Source organism: Tasmannia lanceolata, unplaced genomic scaffold, assembly GCF_043159265.1.
Source record: "Tasmannia lanceolata isolate RefF3 unplaced genomic scaffold, GAP_Taslan_0.1 ptg000037l, whole genome shotgun sequence".
In the NCBI taxonomy this organism is placed as follows: Eukaryota; Viridiplantae; Streptophyta; class Magnoliopsida; order Canellales; family Winteraceae; genus Tasmannia; species Tasmannia lanceolata.
In genome coordinates, this window is record NW_027518714.1 from 30,089,955 (window position 1) to 30,116,171 (window position 26,217).

The 26,217-nt window shown below is 40.9% G+C and overlaps 1 long non-coding RNA gene across 1 annotated transcript; it reads right to left on the reverse strand.

The window, feature by feature from the left end:
* Positions 1-437: 437 nt before the first annotated feature.
* Positions 438-4,249, reverse strand: LOC143861834 (uncharacterized). The gene is made up of 2 exons (XR_013240031.1): positions 3,607-4,249; positions 438-937 (listed from the first exon to the last, which is right to left on the reverse strand). It is a non-coding gene; the product is annotated as an uncharacterized LOC143861834 (long non-coding RNA).
* Between the last annotated feature and the right edge of the window lie 21,968 nt (positions 4,250-26,217).

Here is a 26,217-nt window from a genome sequence, read left to right on the forward strand (position 1 = left end):
CTTGAATTTGTTGGCTTTTTGTTATGAATTTGAGAACCAAGGTCATTGATTGGAAATATGAAAGTTGTTTCCACTCTATGCTCCTTGTATAGCATATATCTTCTCACTTTCTTCATTTTCTTTGAGCTTTCCATCTATGTCTTGCCCCTGGTATCGGTTGTAGCTTTTCTAGACAATCTTCTTATTCTTGAAATAATTTTATCAATTCTTCACACTCTTTAGAGGGTAATGTATTTTCAATCGGCATTCACTGAATCAAAGTTTCAGTGCCAGTGTTTATCATTTCAATTTCATCTTTGAAAGGTTGGGATTGGCGCTCCTCCTCTCGTTCAAGTAATTGCTGTGACTCAAGTGGAGTTTCGTCAATTTTGTCCTCATTTGAAGAGGGAGTCTTATTTTAAGATCAGAAGCACACTTAAGAACAGACACAAGTGAACTTTTTGGAACTGACTGAAATTTTATTTAAAGAAAAGCTATTACATCAGACGACCTATCCTGAACATGCTCAGGATTCACAACTCTAAATAAGAAAGGGAAACAGAAGATAACTTGCCTGGACTAGGCATTGACCTTTAACTGTAAGACCGGACTCAACAATTATACTGACCATGATGACTGACTCAACATAAAATAGTAAGTGACTAAAACTTTAACTGCTGCAACTGTTTGGCGTTGAAGGCTCGGCGAAGGCTGGTTCGTTCTGAACATCATCATGGCTGATACTTTCAATTTTGGACAATGATGACTGATTCGCATAGGGAAATGCCCCTAGCTCAAGGATTCTGAGAGTGAACTCTGAAGGACTTAGCAAAATAATCTTGAAAAAGGTAGCCCCTAGAGGAGGAACAGACCAGGGGTACAAGCAAGATTGGATTATCTGGACCAGGCATGATCAGATCATGAGAACGCATAATCGAAAGATTGTGAGATTCTGCATCTGCCAGTTAGGAGATGGCATGAAGATACGATCGAATCGTATGACAGAAGAACGAAAGACGCACGATCAAAAGATTAGATGAGATAGCATAAGATTGCTTTCAACGGATAGATCATGAATGACTAATCCTATGAGATCTTTGGAAATGATGGGATTTATATCCTAACCCAAAGGGAATTTTTTTTTTTTTCACATTTTATCAGTGTTACCTGAAGGCATCAACCTTAATCCTAATCTATCGGAGTGGAGAGAGAATCTCGACTCATGACTTTGTTCGTGTATATAAGGACCGATCGTGACCATTGGAAGATGGACCACGGCCTAATCTAGACACCAATGGGTAGGATATCCTAAACTAGGCTCACACACGTGATGCACATGTGTTCGTATACTACATGCATGTGTGGGTTAATCTAGGGGTAAGGCCAAGAGTTCCCTTAGCGCGAATCCCTGCTCGATATACTGTACCAGTGTCCGGCGTATCAGTACGTGAACAAGAGATCCGTTTACGTACCATAAAGGTACCAGGCTAAGGGTGGAATGCTTCTCTAGCACAGAGGCACCAGGTGATGAAATCCCAGTCAACCATGCTAGATAACACTCCGGGTTCCTAAAATAGGACGTGTGTGCACGTGAGATGCAAGAGTTTAGATGCAAGTGATGTAAGTGTGTGCAATATGTTTGCGCAATCTATGATGCCTTCAGGTTTTGTTAAATTAAGTTTGAGTAAAATGTGATGAGAAAATAAAACAAGACAAACTAATCTAACAAGTATAGAGTTTTTATGAGCCATTTAAAATTAAATTCAAATGAATTATCTTTTGAAGTTTTAATGAAGTTAGGTGATCCCCAGCAGAGTCGCCAGACTGTGGTACCCTGATCCCGCGAGAGGGGTGTGGGGCGCGAGCCGCCGCTCTCTCTCTCTTGGTCTCTCGTATCCACGCGATTGGCGTGTGCATTTTATTATTGATTTGAATTAATCTTTCCTGTGAACTTGGGATCACTAAGGCAATCCGAATTCCACACGAAAGAGACTGACAGAGTCGCCACCTAGATGTGGGATCTAGGACCCGTAATTAACCAGAAATCTAGACTCGCTACCTGGTTACGAGAATGGAAGGTATGGGGAGTTATCCACCACATGCACCATTCTTGCCCGATAATCGGTCTTCGATTCCAAAAGCTAACTCTTTTAAATTTATTTTAAATGGCTCATTCAACTCTATGTTAATGTGCGAACTAAGTGACATGCATCCTATGATCTAATTTCAATGTGAATCCTAAATGTGTATCTTGATTTATTAATTTGTCTGGATTCAATCTAAGTGAAAGTTCTCCTAAAATTCTAATTTCATGGAAAGTCCTAAGTGATTTGATTAAGCATTTACAAGAAAATTAATATACAAAACACCACAATTTGTTTGTGGTGCCGACTCGCGGGTGGTATGCCATCAGACATCCAAGCTGCCTACGTACCCAAGCCTCACTGGGATCAGAGTCGACGTAGTTCGGTGCACCTAAGCTAAGTTACATATGCCTAACTCAACTAAGACACCGACCTAGACGGGATTGACTGTTTCAACAGTTTTAAGAGAAGTTATTTAATTCAAGTTGAGGATTTTATTATCTTAGGATTTCATCGAAGATGCTATATGATTCTTATCTAAATGCAAGTTGTCCCTTAGACTAATGCAGGTTAGCCTACATCCTAGTTTACTAGGCTTGTCCTATGGAAAAGATCGGGTGACTAGTGTAACTAAACCTATGGCACGGTTGCTATACATAGCAAACGTCCGTGATGAGGCTGGACTCCTGACTCTAGGACTCCCTAAAACCTAAGACTCCCTAAAACTTAGGACACGACACGACACCGGTGTTCCTAAATTGGGCTCTAAGGGTCCTTACGACGGAAACCATAATCCAATGGTTCCGAGAGACACGAGATGAATCGAGATGATGAATAGTGTGAGGGAATGGGAAAGATAGAGAAAGGTGCGACTGAACTTGGGAGTGCCAAATTGCCTACGTACCCCGTGATGGGGATCAAGCCACACGTAGTTCCACTGGGGAGGTTGCTTGGATTTTGGAAAACAGGTTTGGTATTTGGATCAGGAATCGGGTTTGTATTTGAGCATTGGACTTGAGATTCAAAAACATTGATATAGCAATGGGATTTTGGAATTGGGAATTTGCATCAAAGAATTGAGCATATTGGAATCATCAAGGGTTTGAATTTTCGGAATTCAAAGTGGGCGGGCTTATGAGATTCGGCCAAATGGATTCAGACATATGACTCGGATTGTGTTGGGATATGACTTGGTTGGATTGGGTTAATGGTTAGGGTCAAGTGAGTCGGGTCTAAGTTAGGAGCAAACCCGAGACTAGCCATGGTCTAACTAGGAGGAAGCAGGGTACAAACCAGGGTGCGGACCAGGGTGCACCAGGGTGCGAACCAGCAGGGAACCAGGGTGCGAACCAGCAGGGGAACCAGGGTGCAACCAGCAGGGAACCTGGGTGCAACCAGCAGCGAACCTGGGTGCAACCAGGGTCTAACCAGAGTGCTAACCAGGGGGAAAACGGACCCTACATGCTTCCTAACATGGTTTTTCTTTTAAAGTAAAAGATATGCATGAAAACAGACCCTACATAGAATTGAAATAAATGCCTACCTCTTTGGAAACCCACTTTGTGTTTGATTTTTCTTTGATGTTAATTCCTTGAAGATGATTCCTTGCTTGATAATGACTGCTTTTGATATATATCACCCAACGTATAAAATTACCCGATCCGGCAAGGATGGCCGAACCCTTGAAGAGATGAGGGAGAGGGATGAATTTTCTAAGAGAGGGGTTCTTTTTTCTTCTCCTCTTGGATGGTGGGATGAGAGGGTATTTATAGGAGAATGGGATAGGAGGTTAGGTGAGGTTAGGTGGTTTTGGATGGTTAGGATGAGAGGATGAGGTTAGGTAAGGTTAGGTGGGGTTAGGTAAGGTTAGGTGAGGTTAGGTGAGGTTAGGTGAGGTTTGGATGGTTAGGATGAGAGGAGAGGTTAGGTGAGGTTAGGTGAGGTTTGGATGGTTAGGATGAGAGGAGAGGTTAGGTGGTTTTGGATGGTTAGACCCAGGTCAAGATCTGCCATTGATCTAACGATTTACGGAAATCGGGTCTCGGAATGGAATCAGGGTCCGGGCTATGAAGTGACCCTAGCTTATTTTGTCCCGATTGATGATCCGTAAAGTCAGATCAAGATATTAATGACCTAAAACATATAAATCAATGATAGAGGGGGTTCTCACATGGATTTAACACACTAATTTATTTGTTGATTAAAACAAAACAAAATGGGGTGTCTACAGGTAGTATCTGCATGAATGAGATGTCAAATATTAATCTTAAAAATTACTCAATTGGTACTCTTAGCCTTCTTAGTTCTCTAAGATAGAGAGGTACCTTCACTTTAATTAAAAATACCTAACAATTTGACATTTGTCAACATCTCGATCATGAACAGGTATATGTGCATTACTTGGCTAAATATTTTTTTTATACCATAAGCATTGATTTAGGGGGGTACCTAACTCAATCTTCATTTACTCCTCAATTGCTTTACATTTTAGTTCACCCTTTCTGTCGATGGCAAAAGGGGGAGAAGTTTGAAATTGATTATCTATTTAATTGCCTATATGCACCATATGCTTTTAATTGTTATAATTTATCTGTGTGCATATATTGAGGGGGAGTTCCAGCAATCACTTGCCTACTATGTCACTTCACACACACCTCATAATCAATTTTGTTTGTCATCATCAAAAAGGGGGAGATTGTAAGCCCAAGGGTCTACTCTCCTATCTTGTTTATTGATTATCTATTCAATTGACTATATGCACCATATGCTTTTAATTCTTATAATTTATCTGTGTGCATATATTGAGGGGGAGTTCCAGCAATCACTTGCCTACTATGTCACTCCACACACACCTCATAATCAATTTTATTTGTCATCATCAAAAAGGGGGAGATTGTAAGCCCAAGGGTCTACTCTCCTATCTTGTTTTGATGATTCTAAACATAATTAATTGTGTTATTGAATACTAATCAATTTGCCTTGAAGTGTTGTGTTTAAGATAGGATTGATCAATTGAAGAAACCAACACACTACATGGTCATGCTTGAAGACCTACCAACACAAGAGTCAAAGGAGCTAACTGGAGCTCACATCATCTCTCAAGCAAGCATACAAAAGATGGAAGATCAATTGAAAACCAAGACTAAAGAGAAGTTGAAGGTTGCATAGGTATCATTGTACATCCTTTCTCTTTAGATTTCCAAGTCAAGGCAAAGTGTTTTAAAAAGAGTTTTTCAAACACACATAAGAACTTAAAATGGATTAGTGAATGGTTATGTGGTGGACCAACATGTTGGGACCCTCATAAACATTCCAAAATTATCATAGGAGTTGAGTTCCAAAAGCCCAAAATCTGATAAGCAATAAAATCTCAAAATTCTGTTTGTTTTAGGCTTCTCGGAGCTCCGAGTTCGGAACTCCGAGAGTTCCCTCGGAACTCCGAGAAATGGTCCAGTAGAAAAATTCCATCTTCTGGCCGTTCTCTCGGAACTCCGAGAACCTCGCGACAGACCAAAATATAGACGTTGGGATTTAAATTAAATTTTGGTTTTTGATATCAACACCCCCAAACGGTCATATTTTGTCAAATGCTATATATATAACATCAAGAGGATTATTTCCTCTCTCTTGAACATTTGAAAAACCTCCTTAAGCATTCAAGAATACTTACAACCCATTTGAGCTTAAGATTTTGTTTTTCTTCCCAAACTTGCCTTGCAACTTGCAAATCTATTGAGTTGGGATTTAGGGCTTTCACTTGCAACCATAATTCAAGAGCAATCAAGGGACTACAAAGTGCATCAAGCTTTCAAGAGAAGCCAAGCTATTCAACTTCCATTTCTTGTAAAGGTGGCTAGGGCATCCTATCTTAATACCCTAGGGAGCAATCGCTTAGAACTCGGCGAAGAAGGAGAGTCGGTGTAAAGGTGTAAGGGCATCCTTCTTTAATATCCCTTGGAAGTGTAATCGCCTCGGAGCCGGGCATCGTGGAGGTCTCCAATAGTGGAAAACCTTAAGGACGATCTTAAGAAGAGTGGAGTAGGGCTTTGCCCGAACCACTATATATCGGTGTGTTCTTTCCTTTTTCTTGCACCTTCATTCTTGTTTTTGGTTTGGTATTTCTTTTATTTTTAATCTTACTTGTACTAACCAAAAATCTAATCTAAAGAAGAAAATTCAAACTAGGTTCACTTCTTAAATTTTCAAAAGGGATAATTTAGTATATAAAAACAATTCACCCCCCCTCTTGTTTATTTCAAAATGGTTTAGTGAATGGTTATGTGGTGGACCAACATGTTGGGACCCTCATAAACATTCCAAATTATCGTAGGAATTGAGTTCCAAAAGCCCAAAATCAAATAAGCAATAAAAAGATAAAAATCTGCTAACTTTAGGCTTCTCGGAACTCCGAGAAATGCTCCAGTAGTATTTTTCACTTCTGGCCATTTTCTCGGAACTCAGAGAAATGGTCCAGTGGAATTTTTCCATTTTATGGCCGTTCTCTCGGAACTCCGAGATATTGTCTCGGAACTCCGAGAACGTCGCGACAACTCAAAATATAGCCATTGGCTTTTGAATTAAAAATTGGTTTTTGATTTCTTTAACCCCAAACGGTCATATTTTGTCAAAAGGCTACATATACACCTTCAAGAGGATTATTTTCCTCTCTTGAATATTTGGAAAATCATCCTTAAGCTTTCAAACACTTACAAATCCTTTGAGCTTGAGAATTTGTTTTCTTCTCCCCAAACTTGCCTTGCAACTTGCAAATCTTTTGAGTTTGGATTTGGGCTTTCACTTGCAACCTATATTGGAGAGCAATCAAAGGGACAACATTGTGCATCAAGCTTTCAAGAGAAGCCAAGCAAAATCTTCATCTTCTATTATTGTAAAGGTGGCTAGGGCATCCTATCTTAATACCCTAGGGAGTATCGCTTAGAACTCGGCGAAGAAGGAGAGTCGGTGTGAAGGTGTCAAGGGCATCCTCATTTAATATCCCTTAGGAGTGTAATCGCCTCGGAGCCGGGCATCGTGGAGGTCTCACAATAGTGGAAATCCTTAAGGACGATTTTAAGAAGAGTGGAGTAGGGCTTTGCCCGAACCACTATACATCGGTGTGTTCTTTCTTTGTCTTGCACTTTCATTCTTGATTTTGGTTTGGCAATTCATTTTGTTTTGATTTTATTTGGACTAACCAAAATTTAATCAAAAGAAGAAAATTCAAATTAGGTTCAATACTTAAATTTAAAAAGGCATAATTTAGTGTTAAAACTAATTCACCCCCCTCTTGTTTATTTCAGCCTCCCTCTCCCAACTCGGGCCGCCTATGAAAGAGCAGCCTCCCTGAACACTGGACTGCCTCTCACCTCGACGGTCGAGGCCCTGATGACCTCATCAACGTCTCTGGCCTCATCATAAGGCTCCCCTGCGAAAGCAGCAGCCTCTGGGGCAACCTCTGCCTCAGGATCCTCCTGTAGAAGATAGGATAATTCAGATCAATCATAAAAATTCAGTAGAGAGAAAATCAAAACTAAACGAAAAGGGATGAGTAAACAAGGATACATGTCCTAAGTTCAGTGGACCCATCAGCTCCACTGAAGCCCAGGCTCTGTAGTCCCCAGGCCGGAAGTGGTCGTCGGGGATGTTGAATCCTCGTGTCTGCAGATCTCTAGCTAGTCCGGCGGGACCCAATCTAGGATCCTCAAGCTACCAAATAGAGGAGGAGGTATCCCCTGACTCTCATGCCCAAGCGCCTGTCACGCTATCCTATCTGATAGGTAGACTGCAGGACCCAGGAGACAATGGAGCACTGCCATCCTCCGAGAGAGGAACCTGGTCAGCTCGAACTCTCCTCTGAAAACCTCCTGATGATCATCTAGAGGTCTCCACCGGACCTGTCATGACACAGGCTGTGTGTAAAAGACATGAATATAATTCAAACCAAAAAAAAGTGCAGTAATGAAAGCAATTTAAAGTACTCACATCGTCTAGCAGAATCAGGTCAATGGCTCGGCGAACCTGATCCACCTAGTAAATGGGGCGTGACCCCGCAGGTCCTACTCCCCAGTGCATCTTCACCGGGAAATATACTTTGCCTGGCTCCCTGGGCACATCAACAAGAAGGCCAAAGCACTCATAGGCCCATGCCAGCACAAGAGTCATCAACCAAAAGAAAATGGCTTAAATAGTTCATGTCGTAAGCAAATGAACTAGGAGCAAACGAACTCAAAATTGAAAAGAGAAGGGTAAGAAGCGTACCGCCCAGATGTACCATAATTGTCACAAAGACTTCGTCGTGTCTCACGACAGCAGGTCCATCTCTCTAATGAAGAAGTTGTAAGCTTCTCCTCTCCAATCGTAGTCCGCCAGTCTATCAATATGGCGAACTATGCTCAACCAATCCCTGCGGACTGTATTCCCTGTCCCGCTAAACAGGGTCTGTCCCAGAAGGGACATCACAAAACTCATCGCCAGCCGGCGATAGTACGTCTCATCTGGCTCGTCAGGTCTCTTCGGCCAGTGGTCAAGTCTAGCCATCTTCAAGTTCGGCTTGGAGGCATGTGGAGGCTCTCCAGGCCGATCTCTACTGTCAAACTCTGGCACCCCTAGAATCTCCCTCAGATCTGCCTCTGTAACTGTAGTCAAGGCAATGGGAGTCCCTCCCATCCGAAGCTCTGTCAACATAGAAAAAGCCAACGGAGTCATCCCAACTTCCTCGATTGGGAAGTGGAAAGTGTGGGTTGTGTCCCACCAGCGCTCTGCAAGGGACATCACAAAGCCTGGCCCTATCCCCTCTTAATAGAGATCCATGAGCCTGCGGAGCCCCGACCTCTGAACATACATCTGAGCTCTGAAGTGGAGAGTCCTCCACCTTGCTTGGATATCTCTCAATGACCCCCTCGTGGTCATAAGAGGAAGGCCCTGTGCAGAATGTAAAGGGAACAATCAAAACACTTCCCAAACAAGAGAAAAATCTAAAGCCTGAAATAAATCCTAATCTAGGAATAAAAATCAGAGTCCAAAGGACATACCTCTCCCTCGCGGACGTACCGCAAAACATGTACTACGGTACGCAACAGAAGCATACCCTGATACCAAGGAGCACGATCCTGCTCCTCATCCCCGGAGGACTCCCTCCCTGCATTCCTCCTCCCTCGTAAGTGGGGATGTCGCGCCATAGTGGCTGAGAACAAAAGAAAACTCAAAAACGCAGAAAATGTGTGAAAAAGAACTGAAATCTCAGAGCAAAAATGAACGAGAACGAACTAAAAATGATGAAAATGAATGTTGTACGGATATTTATATCCATACAAAGGGAAGGCCAAGGACCCCATTTTCACACCCTGTTAAATTGGAATTCGCAGGCTGCAAAATTGGGGGAATATTCCCCATTTTTTGTCATTTTTTCCCTTTTTCGTCCCGTTTCACTGATATTTCATCCACAGATTCCCAAAATCTTTCAACGACGAATCAATCAACTCTTTTTGCGTTTCTTGAAGCTTCCGAGCATACTTGTTTAGTAAATCCCACATGGTTAGATTATCCAAAGTCTTCAAATACCAAAGAATAGTAAATCATTCTCACCGAATCTGCAGGCATTCAATGCTGAAATCCCAAGGTAGATGGCAACCCAAGAGGGGGGGGAATTGGGTTTTAAAAACTTTTGCCAAATAAAAATGCGGAAGCTAAAAGCAATGTAAAATTAAAACCTTTAAGCACACAAATGAAAAAAAACCACAAATGCACAATCACAAAATAAAGAGAGTGAGAGAAATAGCGAGAGTGCACCTGAGATTTATAGTGGTTCGGTTCCAACCTCGAACCTACTCCACTCCACCAACAAAACCGTTGATGGCTTCACTACGGATTCCTTTAATGGCGAGGAATCAACCCAATTAATACTTGGTTCGGCTACGCTTCGCAAGACTCGCCACAAACCGGAGAAAGCTCCGCGTCTCCAACACTCGCTCTTGAGATGGCTACGCGTCTCTTCGCACTCACCAAATATACAAATGAATGTAAAAATAAAGTGAAAATGCAAAACCCTCTTCAAGGGTGGATGAAGCTCTCAAGCTTATACCAATAAAACTTGCTCACAAGATGTACAAATTGAACCTCTAGATCTAATCCCTTTAGATATATCCCAAATGAGGCACAATGGTGTTTAATCACTCTTTACAAGATTAAAACATGTTTGGGAATGTAAGAGTTTTTTCTTAAGAGGTCTTAAATGAGGTATATATAGCTCATTTGAAAATATGACCGTTTGAGGGCAAAAGGGTAAAAAACTGGGTTGAAAAAGTCAAGCCCCGCAGGCTCCAACGGCTCTATTGCCAGGTCGTCGTGGTCGACCGGGCTTTGGCGGTCGCCCTCCCTTATCGGGTTCATCTTTTTATTTTCAAATTTCAAACCGCAGCGGTTGATTGGGCCATGGCGGTCGTCTAGGGAGAGCAACCTGGACATATTTATTTTTGTCTAGATTTCTATCCGCGGTCGTCAGGCCCTATGGCGGTCGACCGGCCCGACCTTACTGGATTGTTTCTGGATTTCTAGAAACAGATCCACGGTCGACCGAAACACCCCCTATCGACCCGCCCGCTATTGAAAGCCAAGTCTGGATTTTTAGACTTGCTTCTGCGGTCGCCCGGCAAACCCTGGTCGACCTGCCCTTGTAAAAATTCCATTTTAAGATTAAAACTTCAGGGGCTTTTGGGCTAAGGTCTTTGGGCTTTTCTCTATGCTTTCAAATATATTTTCAAATATATTTTCAAGTTCATTTCAAATACATTTTCAAGTTAATTTCAAACAATTTTTAAGGCCTTTGAAACTCAATTACTTATGCTTCTTAAGGGGATGTCGAAGTGGGATTAGACTTACAATCTAACTCAAGACATTCACATGCAAATCTTCAACTTTGAAGCTCTTCATGTCTTGGTCACTTCCATGGATCTTCTCTTTGATTCTTCGGCTCTTCAAGATGTCTCCTTGATTTCTGCAAGCGTTCGAATTCCTTTGGCTTCCAGTGAGATGTCTTCAATTGGTTCATGCCACGATCTATGCTTCCTTGACTTTAGTGTTTGATTTCTTGATTTCCAATACATGCACTTTGAAACATCAAACACATTAGATAATCAAAAGCACATTAGTGATATAAATCACTTGTGTATGGAATCATCAAAACAAGAACGTAATGCCAAGGTGGGAACCATTGGGCTTACAAATGCCATCTAAAAGGGTTTCTTTAGGAGAACCTCGGAGACAATCCAATGCCTCCTCAACCATTCCCGATAGAGCTTGGTAATTCCAAATGAATCGCCTATCCCGATAAAAGGGACCAAGGCGCACAGTTGCCCAAACTTTTCCCCAGCTGAGTGTCTAAGCATCCACTCCCCTCAAAAGTCAAAAGATTGATCTTTTCTCCCCAGTAGAGTCAATTCTTCATATGTTCAACAGAACACTAATTCCCCAGCATAGTTAGACCCACTCGTTTGTGAAATAAACAAGAGGGGGGGTGAATTGGTTTTAACACTAAATTTATACCTTTTTTTAAAAATTAAGTACTAAACCCAATTTGAATTTTCATCTCTTGATTGGATTTTGGTTAGTTCAAATAGGATCAAAACAAAATGAATTGCAAAACCAAAATCAAGAATGAAAGTGCAAGACAACGAAAGAACACACCGATGTATAGTGGTTCGGGCAAAGCCCTACTCCACTCTTCTTAAGATCGTCCTTAAGGATTTCCACTATTGTGAGACCTCCACGATGCCCGGCTCTGAGGCGATTACACTTCCAAGGGATATTAAATGAGGATGCCCTTACACCTTTACACCGACTCTCCTTCTACGCCGAGTTCTAAGCGATACTCCTTAGGGTATTAAGATAAGATACCCTAGCCACCTTTACAATTAAAGAAGATGAATAGCTTGGCTTCTCTTGAAAGCTTGATGCACGTTGTAGTCCCTTGAATGCTTCTCCAAAGTAGGTTGCAAGTTGAAAGCCTAAATCCAAACTCAATAGATTTGCAAGTGCAAGGCAAGTTTGGGGAGAAAACAAATTCTTAAGCTCAAATGGGTTGCAAGTTTGTTTGAATGCTTAAGGAGGTTTTCAAATGATTCAAGAGGGGAAAATAATCCTCTTGAATGTGTATTTATACCCTCTTAACAAAATATGACCGTTTGGGATTATAAAAATCAAAAACTAATTTTTAATTAAAAAAACCAACGGCTATATTTTGAGCTGTCGCGAGGTTCTCAGAGTTCCGAGAACCATTCTCGGAGCTCCGAGAAATTTTCGGAGTTCCGAGAGAACGGCCAGAGAATGAAAAAATTCTACTGGACCGTTTCTCGGAGTTCCGAGAAAATGGCCAGAAGTGAAAAATACTACTGGACCATTTCTCGGAGTTCCGAGCTCAGAGCTCTGAGAAAAATTTCGGAGTTCCGAGAAGCCTAAAATCAACAGACTTTTTATATTTTTTGTTGCTATTTGATTTTGGGCTTCTGGAACTCAATTCCTAAGATAATTTGGAATGTTATGAGGGTCCCAACACGTTGGTCCACCACATAACCATTCACTAAACCATTTAAGTTCTTAAGTGTTTTTGAAAACTCTTTTGAAAAACCCTTGCCTTGACTTATAAATCTAAAGAGAGAAGATGTACATGGAATCTAGGTAACCTTCAAACTTCTCTTTAGCCTTGGTCTTCAATTGCTCTTCCACATTGTGTATGCTTGCTTGAGAGATAATGTGAGCTCCACTTAGCTCCTTTGACTCTTGTTTGGTACATCTTCAAGCATGACCATGTGGAGTGTTGGTTTCTTCAATGATCAACCTATCTTAACACAACACTTCAAGGCAAATTGATTAGTATTCAAGAACATAATCAATTATTTTTAGAATCATCAAAACAAGATAGAAGAGTAGACCCTTGGGCTTACAGTTTGGCAATCCAAACTCCGTTTGATTCAAGGCCCAAAATAATGCATCAAAGAAACCCGCCAAGCTACTTTAGCTTCTATGGTTTTCCCCGTCAAAGTCAAACGACATGCCATCTCCGCAAAGGTGGTCAATTGACGAAAAATCTCTCTTTCTTACACAAAGAATCTCCAGCAAATACTACTGTTACGAATACTTGTTATTTGTGCCGTCTCCACCAACGAGTCACCTATGTTTAAACTCTCAACAGAGAACATATACTCTTAGTTTTTCCTGGCGAATCAATCATTCCCTACTAGCAATCCCTACGTTTAAACTCTCGATCCGCGTCTTAGGAGCCATTGGATTACGGTCTCCAATCGTAGGAACCTTTAGGGCCCCTTAGGAACACTTACGTCTCGTTGTGTTCTAGGTTTTAGGGAGTCATAGAGTTAGGAGTCCAGCCTCATCACGGTCGTTTGCTATGGATAGCAACCGTGCCAATAGATCTAGTTACACTCAAGTATCCAGGTGCACCGAACTACGATCTACTCTGATTCCACTCAAGCTGGGATACGTAGGCCAGGTGCACCGAACTACGATCTACTCTGATTCCAGTGAGGCTGGGATACGTAGGCAACTTGGATACTTGAGTGGCATACCAAGCCTGAGTCGGCTCCACACATAAGTGGTGAGATTTTGTACATTAATCCTTAAATTAAAAGTAATTAAATCACTTAGGACTTTCCATGAAATTAGAATTTTAGGAGAACTTTCACTTAGATTGAATTGAAACAAATTAAGAAAATCAAGATACACATTTAGGAATTACACTGAAATTAGATCTTAGGATGCATGTCATGTAGTTCGCACATTAATATAGAGTTAAATGAGCCATTTAAAAGAAATTCAAAATAGTTAACTTTTGGAATTGAAGACCGATTATCGGGCAGGAATGGTGCATGTGGTGGTAACTCCCCATACCTTCCATTCTTGTAACCAGGTAACGAGTCTAGATTTCTGGTCAATTATGGGTCCTAGATCCCTCATCTAGGTGGCGACTCTGTCACTCTCTTTTGCGTGGAATTCAGATTGCCTTAGTGATCCCAAGTTCACGGAAAAGATGAATTAAATCACACCTTGCTAGGCTCGACGGCTTACCCCTGCCGTTATGAGTACTGGGTTGCACGTTTGTTTGCACCCTATGGCTTGGTTGCTGCCTGCTTGGTTGGGTAATTAAAATTAATAATAAAAAGCACACGCCATTCGCGTGGGTACGAGAGACCAAGAGAGAGTGTAGCGCCTCGCGGACTCGCGACCTTCTCGCGAGATCGGGTCCCACACAACCCTTTTTCGAAAGATGTAAGCCACTCTACAGAATTTTTAAGATGGCAGAAGTGAGCTTTAGACTCCACCGGGGATAAGATTTTTGAAAACCTTATTTCAAAATAAAACAACTCGACGGGAGAGCTTGAACTAAAGGATTGTGTTCAAACTTCTCTAGTCTCTATTTGAGGAGAATATCAATCTCAAGTATCAGTGTGTATTTGACATCTTTTATGACGTAAGTCATAAAAGATGCCCCTAGTATGATTACTTCCATAACAAAATTCATTAGAGAGCAACACAAGAAAAATAGGCCGAAGGCTTTCATTAATGCACAATCGGGGTTACAAAGTTTTTGATGAACACTTAGGCTTATAAAGCTTTTCAAAAGTACAAGAACATGGTTCAGCTCAAAATCTTCTGCTTTCTTTCTAACATCTACTGATACTGAAACTGGGCTAAAAGCATATTAACCTCTGAACTCTGACTGCCTTGCATTTCTTCACAGGAGCCACACATTCTCTGCTTCTTTGAGTTTTGAGCTTTTATCACCCCAGCTTTGGGAGGAATACTGACTAAACAGGATACTGAAAACTAACCTCGAAGAAAGACTTTGACAAACAACAAACGATGGCATTGACGGACACCTGACTCAAATACCAAGATAGACTGAAATCTGTTTCTTAGTCTGATAAATGCTTTAAAATGGTTAAAAATCTACCACTCATAGAGTCTTTTGAGTACCGTGTTTAAAGGTATTTCATTCTCCTTTTCGATATTTCCGTCATGGTTATCATCCCTTCGGATTGTTTAGTTTTAACCTCCCTAACTCAAAGAGTATCAAAGAAAGCTTTACTAGCGTTTACTCAGACTTCAAGGTGCCAAAGAAACTGAAAATTTATCTGGCTCTTTAAAGCCTTGTCCTCTCTTCATGAAGTCACTGCCATGTCCAAATCGCTTTTTCAAGTTTTTGATTCGGCGGAACGCATGCCTTAATTTTTGCCTGAACTGTCTGCCCTTGCAGGCTTAGCACCCTGATTTTTGCCTAAACCGCCCTTTCGGGTTTTCAGCTTAGCGGGTGAATGACCCTAACTTTTGCATAGACCGCCCTTGCGGGTTTTCAGTCTAGCGGGTCTAAGACTCCACCATTTTTCTTTCTTTCTGATTTTCAACAAACCGGGGCCCAAAATACACCAGTAGGACTTTCAAGTAGGCTTAGGTTCAAACAGGTTAGACTTTGGCATGTTTGAGTGTATTTGGACCGAATCTGGACCCTCCAGATTGCGTTCGTATCCCAAAGAAATTGGGAATCAGGTCGCGCGTAGTTCAGGCTTAAAATCTTTTATGACGAAAGTCATAAAAGATGCCCCTAGTTTAAATTTAACAAAGAAATTTTGATTTTGCTTTTGGCTCAAAGGTGCTTTTAGCAGAAAGGGTTTTCATCATTCATTTTTTTAGGGGGCCCAAAGGGTTTGCAAATGGTTTAAAACATTTGGGATATTGGCTTGAAGCTCAAATCGTCCAAGGATGGCCTCCTGGTGTACTTAAGCATAATATTTCTTTAATTGATCTAGGTTTGTAGGTTCATTTAATTTTCTCCATTTTCACTGAGGAGTCTTACGGCTTTTCCAGGCAGGACTTCATCAACAATATAAGGACCAGACCAGTTTGGCCTGAACTTTCCTCTTGGATCAAATACCGGTGCCCTGTAGAACTTCAATACAAGATCTCCAGGCTTCAAATGTCGGACACGAACCTTCTTGTTGAAAGCTCTCTCAATCCGTCTCTGATATCCCTGGATATGATACAAGGCTCTCAGCTTCTTCTCATCTATCATCTGCAGCTCATCATGTCTGGCTTTCGCCCATTCTTACTCTGGCAGGTTAGCCTCCATCATCACCCTCAAAAACGGGATTCTCAATTCAACAGGTAAAGCTGCTTCCATTTCGTACACCCAAGAATACGGAGTCACACCTGTTGAGGATCTTATCAACGTCCTGTAAGCCCACAAAGCATAAGGAAGCTTGTTCGACCAATCTTTATAAGTTTCTGTCATCTTGCTGATGATTACCTTGATGTTCTTATTTGCTGCTTCAACGGCTCCATTCGTCTGTGGCCTATAAGGAAACGACTTGTGGTGCTTGATTTTAAATTCTTCACACAAGTGTAACACCTCTTTCTTGAAATGTGATCCATTATCTGAAATCAACTCATGAGGTACTCCGTATCTGCAAATTATATTGGTACGGATGAGCTTCGCAACTGTGTTCGAGGTGATGGAAGCATAAGATGCAGCCTCTATCCACTTCGTAAAGTAGTCGATGGCAACCAAAATATACTCATGCCCGCTGGATGACTTCAGAAATACTTTCCCAGTGATATCTATTCCCCATACTGAAAACGGTCATGGCGAAGTCAAGGAGTGCAATTCTGAAGGAGGAACATGAATAAGATTAGCATAAACTTGGCACTTGTGGCACTTCTTTACGAAAGCAAAGCAATCGGCTTCCATAGTAGGCCAATAGAACCCAACTCTCAAAATCTTTCTGGATAACATTTTTCCATTCATATGAGGTCCACAAACTTCTTCGTGAGTCTTCTCAATGAGTTCTGCAGCTTTATCTTCATCAACACAAAGGAGTTGCATGGAATCAAATGACCTTCTGTACAACTCTTCACCGCAAATGAGGTTTCTGATATCTGTGTACCAAGGCTTTCCATATGGACAGCTAGCTGAAATCTCTATAGCATTCAAGTGCGCAGGAGCCCATTGCAGTCTTATGGCCAGCGGTTGAATTTCCATTGTAGCAGAAATATCTAACATTGAGGCCAGAGTAGCCAAAACATCAGAAAAATGATTTCTGGTCGTTGACAAGTGAGTAAATGTGACGCTCCTGAATTTCTGGACCAGAGATTCCAAATACGCATTATAAGGGATCAATTTATCTTCTCACGTTTTCATTGTCCATTAATCTGGCAAATGATCAGAATGGATCCCCAAACACATTGATGTCTTGAATCTGCAAAGCCAAGGCTGCTTCGAGTCCGGCAATACAAGCTTCATACTCTGCCATGTTATTGGTGCACTCAAACTGCAACTTGATAGAGATAGGAATATACTATTTTCGAGGGGATACAAGCACAGCTCCTACTCCCTGTCCTCGGTTATTGACAACTCCATCAAAATACATAAGCCACCTAGTACTCAGAGTTTCTTCTTCAACATCCATTATCTCTTCGTCAGGAAAATCTGCCTTCAAGAATGCACTTTCTTCTACAGGAGCATCAGCCAACTGTTCAGCAATAACCGGTCCCTTTACCGATTTCTGAGTGACATAGGTAATATCAAACTCAGACAATAACAACAACCACCTCGCAGTCCTTCCTGTAAGGCTAGGTTTCTCGAACAAGTAATTTAAAGGATCCATTCGTGAAAGCAGAAGAACCTTGTTTGACAGCAAATAACGTCTAAGCCTTTGGGTGGCCCAAACTAATGCTAGACAAGTCTTCTCCAAAACAGTATACTTTAATTCATACTCTAACATCTTCTTGCTGATGTAGTAAATGGGCCTTTCTTTCTTAGACTCAGGATCCTGCTGAGCAAGCATGCAACCCATTGCTGTATCAGTAATCGACAAGTACAACAGCAACAGCTGGTCTGGAATGACAGGTGATAGAACAGGAAGCAAAGCTAAACACTGCTTAACCTTCTCAAACGCTTCTTGACACTCATCATTCCACTTCTTTGAGGAGTTCTTCTTTAACAACTTAAAAATGGGTTCACACGTCATTGTTAGATGAGATATGAACCGTCTCAGATACTGAACCTTTATAAGGAAACCTCGGATCTGCTTTTTTGTCTTAGGCTGCTGCATTTCTTGGATCGCCTTGATCTTTTGTGGGTCCACCTCTATTCCTCTTTCGCTGACCATAAACCCCAAGAGTTTTCCTGACATAACGTCAAATACACATTTACTAGGGTTCAGGCGAAGTTGATACTTCCTTATTCTTTCGAAGAATTTCCTTAGTGCAACTGTGTGTTCAGGCTGAGTCTTTCCCTTTACGATCATGTCATCAACGTAAACCTCAACCTCTTTGTGAATCATAGCATGAAGAAGAGTCGTAGCGGCTCTCTCATATATAGCACCAGCATTTTTCAAACCAAACGGCATCACACTATAGTAGTAAGTACCCCACTGAGTAATAAACGTTATCTTTATCATGTCTTTAGGTGCCATCTTAATCTGATTGTAACCTGAGAACCCATCCATAAAGGATAAAAGAGCATGTCCAGCAGTGTTATCCACCAGGAGATCAATGTTTGGAAGTGGAAAGTCATCTTTAGGACTTGCCTTGTTCATGTCTCAAAAATCAACACACATTCTAACTTTTCCATCCTTTTTGGGCACCGGTACTATGTTCGCGAGCCATTCAGGATATTCCACCACTTGGATGAATTTTACTTCTAACAATTTCTTCACTTCTTCATAGACTTTCAACTCCCATTCTGTTTTGAGCTGTCAGAGTGTTTGCTTCTTTGGCTTGGCGCCAGGGATTAAGGGTAATCTGTGCTGAACAATTTCCTTGCTTAATCCTGGCATATCATCATATGACCAAGCAAAAACTTCCTTGAACTCTTTAAGCAGGGTGATCAATTCCTCGCGCTCTTCAGGAGATAAAGTTTTGCCAATCTTTATTTCCCGAATTGAGGTTTCATCACCAATGTTTAGAGTTTCAACTTTCTCATCAAGTAGTTTTTGATGAACACATTTATGTGTGAATGGTAGTGGTAGGATGCATGCATATTTTATGTTTTAAGCGGTGCTACTAAGGTATTTTTGTTGTTTTTGTTGTTTCAGGATTTTTATTGGAATTATGAAGGAAATTGAGCTTAACATATAAAAATAGTGAAGAAATGACCAATTGCCATAAGAATCCAAAGTTCCAAGATGCCTTAGTTGGCCGAATTGGCATGATGCTTTAGTAGGATCAAATTGATAATGCCACACCCCCTTACTTTGCTTTGAAAGATGAAATTTCCAGGATGGATGATGAAAAACAAGAGAAGAGAAAGGATCTTAATTCCAATGGTTGAGATTGAAATGATCAAGAGAGGAGAAGGGAATTATTTGTTGTTTATGTGCATTACAAAGGAAGGGTAGATTTGCCATTTGCGAAAGTATATGGCATGGTTGCAATTCATTCGAAAGATAGGGACAATTTGGTCCTTTCATGCACATATTCCTCAACTTGGAAACTTTCCATTATTTTTCTACCTTTTAGAAAGTTGCTTGACAGAATAATTAGAAGGTTTAATACAAACCTTTGGAAAGAAAAAAAAATAGGAAAGTAATCCATGTGTTTTTAGAAGAGATATAGAAAGCCCATTCAAGCCTTAATCTTGTCCTTTCATTTGTTTCCTAAGATTAGCTTTTTAATCTCCACCTTACATCTTTTTTAATCCCTTAATTTAGAAACCTTTCTCACCCAAAATCTATATATCAATCTCTCTTGAACTCTCTTCCATCTTCTTGAATTTTTAGTCTCGTTTCGTCTCATCGCGTCTTCAGCAGTTTTTTTTTTTTTTTTAAACTTCAACGGACCATAACTTCTTCGTTTTAGCTCCGATTCGCGCGTGGTCGGATCCGTTGGACTCGTATCGACGAGAGGAATCCGATCAAGGCTTGAAGGAGGACAATGATTCAACCATTGAAGGAGAAAAAGAATAAGTTTTTCTTATTTTGCTCTTTATTTTAAATTACAATTTGATATATTTTTGCTTTCAATTTCAAATAAAGAAGAGTTCTTTTTGTTTTCTTTTTCATTCTCAAGTTCTTAATGGCAATTCTCTTCTCTCTACTTTTTATTTTTATTTCTTTGACTTTCTTCATGAGTAACTAAATCCTATATACTTAGGGTTTAGATGAAACCATGGGGAAGGAGAAAGATTTTTAATTAAATTTAATGGTATGGAATTAATGGTTTATAATTGTTGCATACCAATCATTCATTCCATTGGCTTTCCCCTTTTGCATGAGTGATTGCTATGAACATTATAAATATTTATATAGCCTTTAAAATTGGAGTGTGTGTCTTTGATAAATTACTCATGGGCAATGACATCCATTGATCTTATTTTCCATAGACTAATTATCAAATATACAATTCAATACACAAAAATTATTTTAATTAATCAATCTAATCCAATCCTATGGTGGATTCTAACCCTAAGTAATCTTTTATATTGAATTAAGGATTTTACACTATTCCAAATTACTTTTGCAATTTCTCAATTCACTTAGGCCCTTAGAATTTTGATTTTCTAATTAAATTAGATAAGTAGTTAAAAGAGATCATTAGAACCTTGGTACACTTTGCCGAAATTAGGATTTTAAATCAAAAAGATCTTAGTTGAATTTGATTCGTAGATTGAATAGAATATACGCTTATATATAGTGTTGGCTCCGAAGTCTAAGTCCACGGAAATCCTGAGTCCATTCCAGGCAACATTATATCATAGCTAGTATTCTAATCGGTAAAAGAATAGGATTGACAACTAGATTTCTCTTCCCTGAGTTCGACCCATATTTACACGATCCGTGCACTTGCGGTTATTTAATATTACAAACAGTTTTGCTCGGCGACTCTCCTCCTGTTGGATCATATGTCTGATTTCAGGGGGAGTTTCGTCAACATCCTCGTCAGAGGGGGAGTCTTGATTGTTATTATTAAAATTATCAGATTTTAAAGCAGATTCAGTAGATGAAATAGACATAGAGACAAGAATATACACAGAAGAAGAATCCTTTATTTCATTGAAATTTGAATCAAATACATCAGAAGATGAATTACCCTCATTGGGGTTTACAATGAACTTGGACTCATTTTTACAGACTCGATGGATATGTTGACACCAGTGTCAACTGACTCAGAACTATGTGAGAAAACAGCATCAGATGCTTTATTAGGAACAATTCCCAGCTCAATCTTGCCGGAAGAAGAAGAACCGTCACCGACCTCAGGAGAATAGTCCTCTATGGTACCTGCATCAAAAGACTCATTAGAAGAAATAGACTCTGAATCAAACTCAGAAACTGACACATACTTACGGACAACTGACTCTTCTGAAGGGATACGATTGTACTGGAAAATAACATGGGGTAGGACTTAAGAAGTCCAGTTAGTCAGAGGTTCCTCAGCCGGGGTGATAAGGCGAGCTGGGTCTAGTACCAGCGGGCTCCTGCCAATCATGGCCACAGTCTGTGAGTCCTCATGAAATAGTGAACTCAAAAGGCTCGGCTCTATGTATTCTGCCCAATCAGTCTCAGACTCTGCCTCTACAATCTGCATACCCACTGGTTCATCTTCTAGCTCAAGATTAAAGAAAATCTCAAACCCCGGAAGCATCTGCCATGTGCTCTCATCCAACCAAATCTCAGTAAATCCACAGAAAGGAAAGGCAGCGCCTTCTTTTCAGAATCGGCCGTTCATCGTCAAATCAATGGGTGTAGTCCCAACCCACGGCGATGGTTTTCTGCCCATCTCAGCATTAACTGCTTCATCTCTATGATTTCTCTCTTTGTTGGTTTGTATCCCAGCCTGAACAAACCATTGAATGCTTTGAACATTGGAAACTCAGTCAAACCCTGATGATATTTGCCTAATCCAGCACCTGGTATATACCCCTGTCGGCGAATCATCCTGATGACATTCGAATTCGTGCTGGTTAGGAAACAAATTTCCTCATTCATAGCCTCTTCGAAAGTGATCGCAGTCACCTCTAACAAAAACCCAGTCAAACTGACATCTTCGGATTTTCCCGCAGTCAAGTCTGGGGTAATCTGCCCTATCTCAAGGTCTGGATCCCCTTTTACAGTTATCACTCTGTTCTTGCGAATAAACTTCAGCTTTTGGTGAAGAGTAGACGGAAGAACCCCGACCTTGTGCATCCACGGACGGCCAAGTAACAGTAGGAATGAAGCCTTAATATCCAAGACTTGGAATTCTATCTCAAAGTCCTCTCCTCCAATCTGTATCTCAGTGACCAGCGTACCTATTACGTCTCTGCGAGTGCCATCATATACCAGAATACCCTGCTCAGATGGGATAAAGCTCTCAGGACTGAACCCAAGGGTTGTTGCAGTGCTTAACGGGCACCTTCTTATTATTACAAATGACTGTGATTTTAAGAGGTTTGGTATGGTCTCGGCCCTCAAGAGGTAAATCGTCATCAGTAAATGACAAGGTCTTCACTGCTCTGGCCATGGCTACAAGACTGACAAGCTCGTCGAGTGTGATGTTAACAGAGACTCGTGCTGCATTAAGCTCTCGAAGGACTAGCTTTCTGTGCTTGATGAGGCCATGAGTAATCCCCACACTGAGAGTCTTTTTTAGCCATTTTAACAAGCTCTCATCTTCTTCGTCTGTGTTTGTCTTATTTTGCCTCTAATTTTCTGCGTTTCGCGCAACCTCTGCCGGATTTTCTACACTCAACTTCGGAGGTTTGAATACACGCCCACCTCTGGTCATGTGACGCATCTTGTCACACTGATCGTCTAGCAGCAGCAGTTCGTCTTCGTCCATTCTGAAAATATAAGGTGCATTACTGACATTTTCCTCTTCAAAGTCCTCCATCCTTAGAACATAGTTAGCTTTCTTTGTTTTTTCCAAACCCACACTCTGAAGCGCATGAGACTGGGATGAAGATGATTCAGCGAGTTCAGTGTCGTCAAACGACAGCACATAAGGCTCTTTTTCTCTGAATTCATTGAGCTCCTCATCGTCAAACTTCAAAACATATTTATCTGAAGTAATAGTGCAAATGAGAGCGAAGGGATCAAGGATGGGCTCATCTACAAAGATGGCATTAATAGCAGGAGGAGCAACGGCACGTTGGTTGGGAAGAGGATTCTGAGTAACATCCGGCCTTTCAACTGCAAGTTCATCCTTATCGATCATGTTATGAATCGTGTGCTTTAAAGCCAAACAGTTCTCAGTCAAATGCCCCGGGCCTCTATGATATTCGCAGTATTGATCCCTTCTCCAGTTTGCAAGCAGTCGATTAGGTACGGGTTTGACATCTGGAAGTCTAATCTTCTTGTCTCTGATCAATTTCTTAAGTATCATGGGCAATGGATACGATAATGGGTCAAACTGTCTGAACTGCTTCTTTACCACTGGTCTGACAACTTCTGTAACAGGTTTGGCTACAGGTCTGGTATAATTGACCGCATGGACTTCCTTTGGTTGGATCATAGGCCTCTTCCCTTCTCAGACATCAGACAAAGTCTTGGCTCTAAGGCCCTTGGCAATAGCATCCTCGGTCTGGGTGCTAGTCTTGATCAAATGATCAAAATTCTTGTAGTGCTGCGGTGCCAAGAACTGAAAGGACTGTGGAGACAAGCTCTTGAGGACTAACTTTATCTGGTCCTCTTCTGACATTCTCTGGCTCAGTTGGGTAGACTTGCACCTCCAGCGCCTGTTGAATGATGTGAAAGTCTCCTGAGGATTCTGCTTCAACTGCTTCAGATCTCTTTTAGTAGCCTCGATCCCTTCTTCCATAGAAAATTGTTCAACAAACCGGCTAGAGATCTCTTCCAGCGTCCTGATCTCTTCAGGTTTCAACCTCAAAAGCCACCTTTTGGCCACCCCTGTAAGAGACAAGGGAAACAATTGGGCCTTCTGTTCTCGATTTAAGCCATGCTGCTGAGAGAGAGTGATGAACCATCTGACGTGGTTTCTTGGACACCCAGTTCCATCATATTTATCGTAGTCTGGTGCCTTAAACTTAGGTGGGAATATAGCACCGGGGGATATCAGGAATTCAGAAATATCAAACCCGTTGGATCCTTGAACCTTCATCCTCTCAATGTCACGAGCCATCTTCTCATACATATCAAACAACTCTTTTTCTTTATTTATCTGAGGGACAAAATATTCCTCGGCATATTGCTCCACCTCCAGATCGATCTCTACGGGAGGGATGACTGGTCTGGTGAGGTTAGGAGATATGGCCGGAGGAGGTTGAATGGCAAGATCTCTAGAAGTAGAGACTTTTTCAGTATTCTGATTTTTCAAATGAATCACTTCATCCTTCAGCCCTGCTATATCCCGACACATATTTCTCAACATTTCTTGTATAGCTATCATTGGGTCCACTGGATCACCCATTGTGTTAGGAGTAGGTTGAATAGGAGAAAGTGCTTCCCGAAAATTTGACAAAGGTAATATAGGAGAAGTAAATGAAACGGGCGACAAAGATTGTCTACTCAGCCTGGAATCAGAAGACTGACGGGACCAGGTTGGTTTTGAGATGATGGTTTTCTTGGGAGCTATGACTGCTCGCCTTTAGAATCCTGAGATGGAAGTATAAACACTAGATTAAAACATTGATAATTGGAACAAAATATTCTGGTCAAATAGAGATAAGATAAAACTCGGACACATTTCATTGATTCAAATTAAACTGTGGGTATAACTGTCAAAATTTTAATTTCTGATTACAATTGGATGAAAGTAACTATTTATATGAAATTTGAAGAAATTAAAATGACAATTTCATGAAAAGAATCTTCAAGGCTCTCCAATCCGAGCTCTCTTGCCCGTGAACTTTTTCGGTAATTCCCTACATCGGACCTTAGATAGTAAGGCAAATCTCTTTTCCACGACTTTATTTCTCCAAGCAGCTACAATGATCCTGATGAGATCAGGAGACAGTTTTTCACAAGGAGGTGGTGTTACAGCTCCGGGAGGACATGAATACCCAGTGATCTAATGAAGCAAACGGGTTGGTGCATAAAAGGTAGACTTTTCTAAACCCATGAGATACACAAATGGATATGGGTAAGTGGTAGTGATAACTTGTGAAATTAACAAGAGGGTGGGTGAATTGATTTTAACACTAAATTATGCCTTTTGAAAAAATATGTATTGAACTTAATTTGATTTATCTTCTCTTGATTAGATTTTTAGTTAGTGCAAATAAGATTAAAAGTTTTGGTGCTACTAGAAGAAGCCTTTAAAAGTTTGTTTTTATAGTTGGATATTGTAGTGTTCCATTAATGTCCAAGTCCACTTTTATCATATGACAATCTTTGAATATTAACAAGCCTATCCAATTTTAGTGAACTATGTTCAAATTTTTCAAAGAGTTTCTTTAGTTCATCAAATTCAAAAGATAGTTTACTATTTTCATGCTTTAACTTGTTGTTTTCAATAGATAGCTCTTGTCGATTTTCATTTAAGATTTTGATGGTAGCATTTAAATCATGAATTTCAACTTTATATTTTTCATTTTCATCATCTAAAAATGAATTTTCATTTAAGATTTTGATGGTCTTTTTTTAACCAACCAAATTCTTTTGTCATGTTAGCAAGAGAATTTTCAAGTGATGCATTTTTATCAAATTCAATCTCAAGTTCATCATGTGTGTTTTGCAAGGAATCTAGAACTTCTTTTAAAACAATGACATCATTTAAAGTATTTACCTCTTTATTGTCGTTTGTTGAGGCCATGAAGCAAACATTTTTTGCTAACAAGCAATCTTCTCCATCATTTTGTTCGCCTTCACTTTCAATTTCCTCATCCCATGTGGCGGTTGGTGGCGTCTGCATCCGGGTCTGCGATCGCGCGGTCGGTAGAGGGCCTCCGCGGGGTCTGCAATCACAAACACAAGGGGGTCAGGGGGTCCGGGGTGGGTCCCGGACGACCACTTCGACACCCAAGTCAGATCCTTCGACCAGTCAATATAAAGAACAGCTAGAAAGGGAGGGGGTTTTGACCAGGATTACCAGGGCCGGTGCGCGGGGACATTTCTGGGTGCATAAATGAGTGAGTCAGAGGGGACTAGCAGGGAGGGCAGGATGGGATTCCTGGCCTCCTCTGTTGTTGCCTCGCCTCTTTTTCCGGTATTGC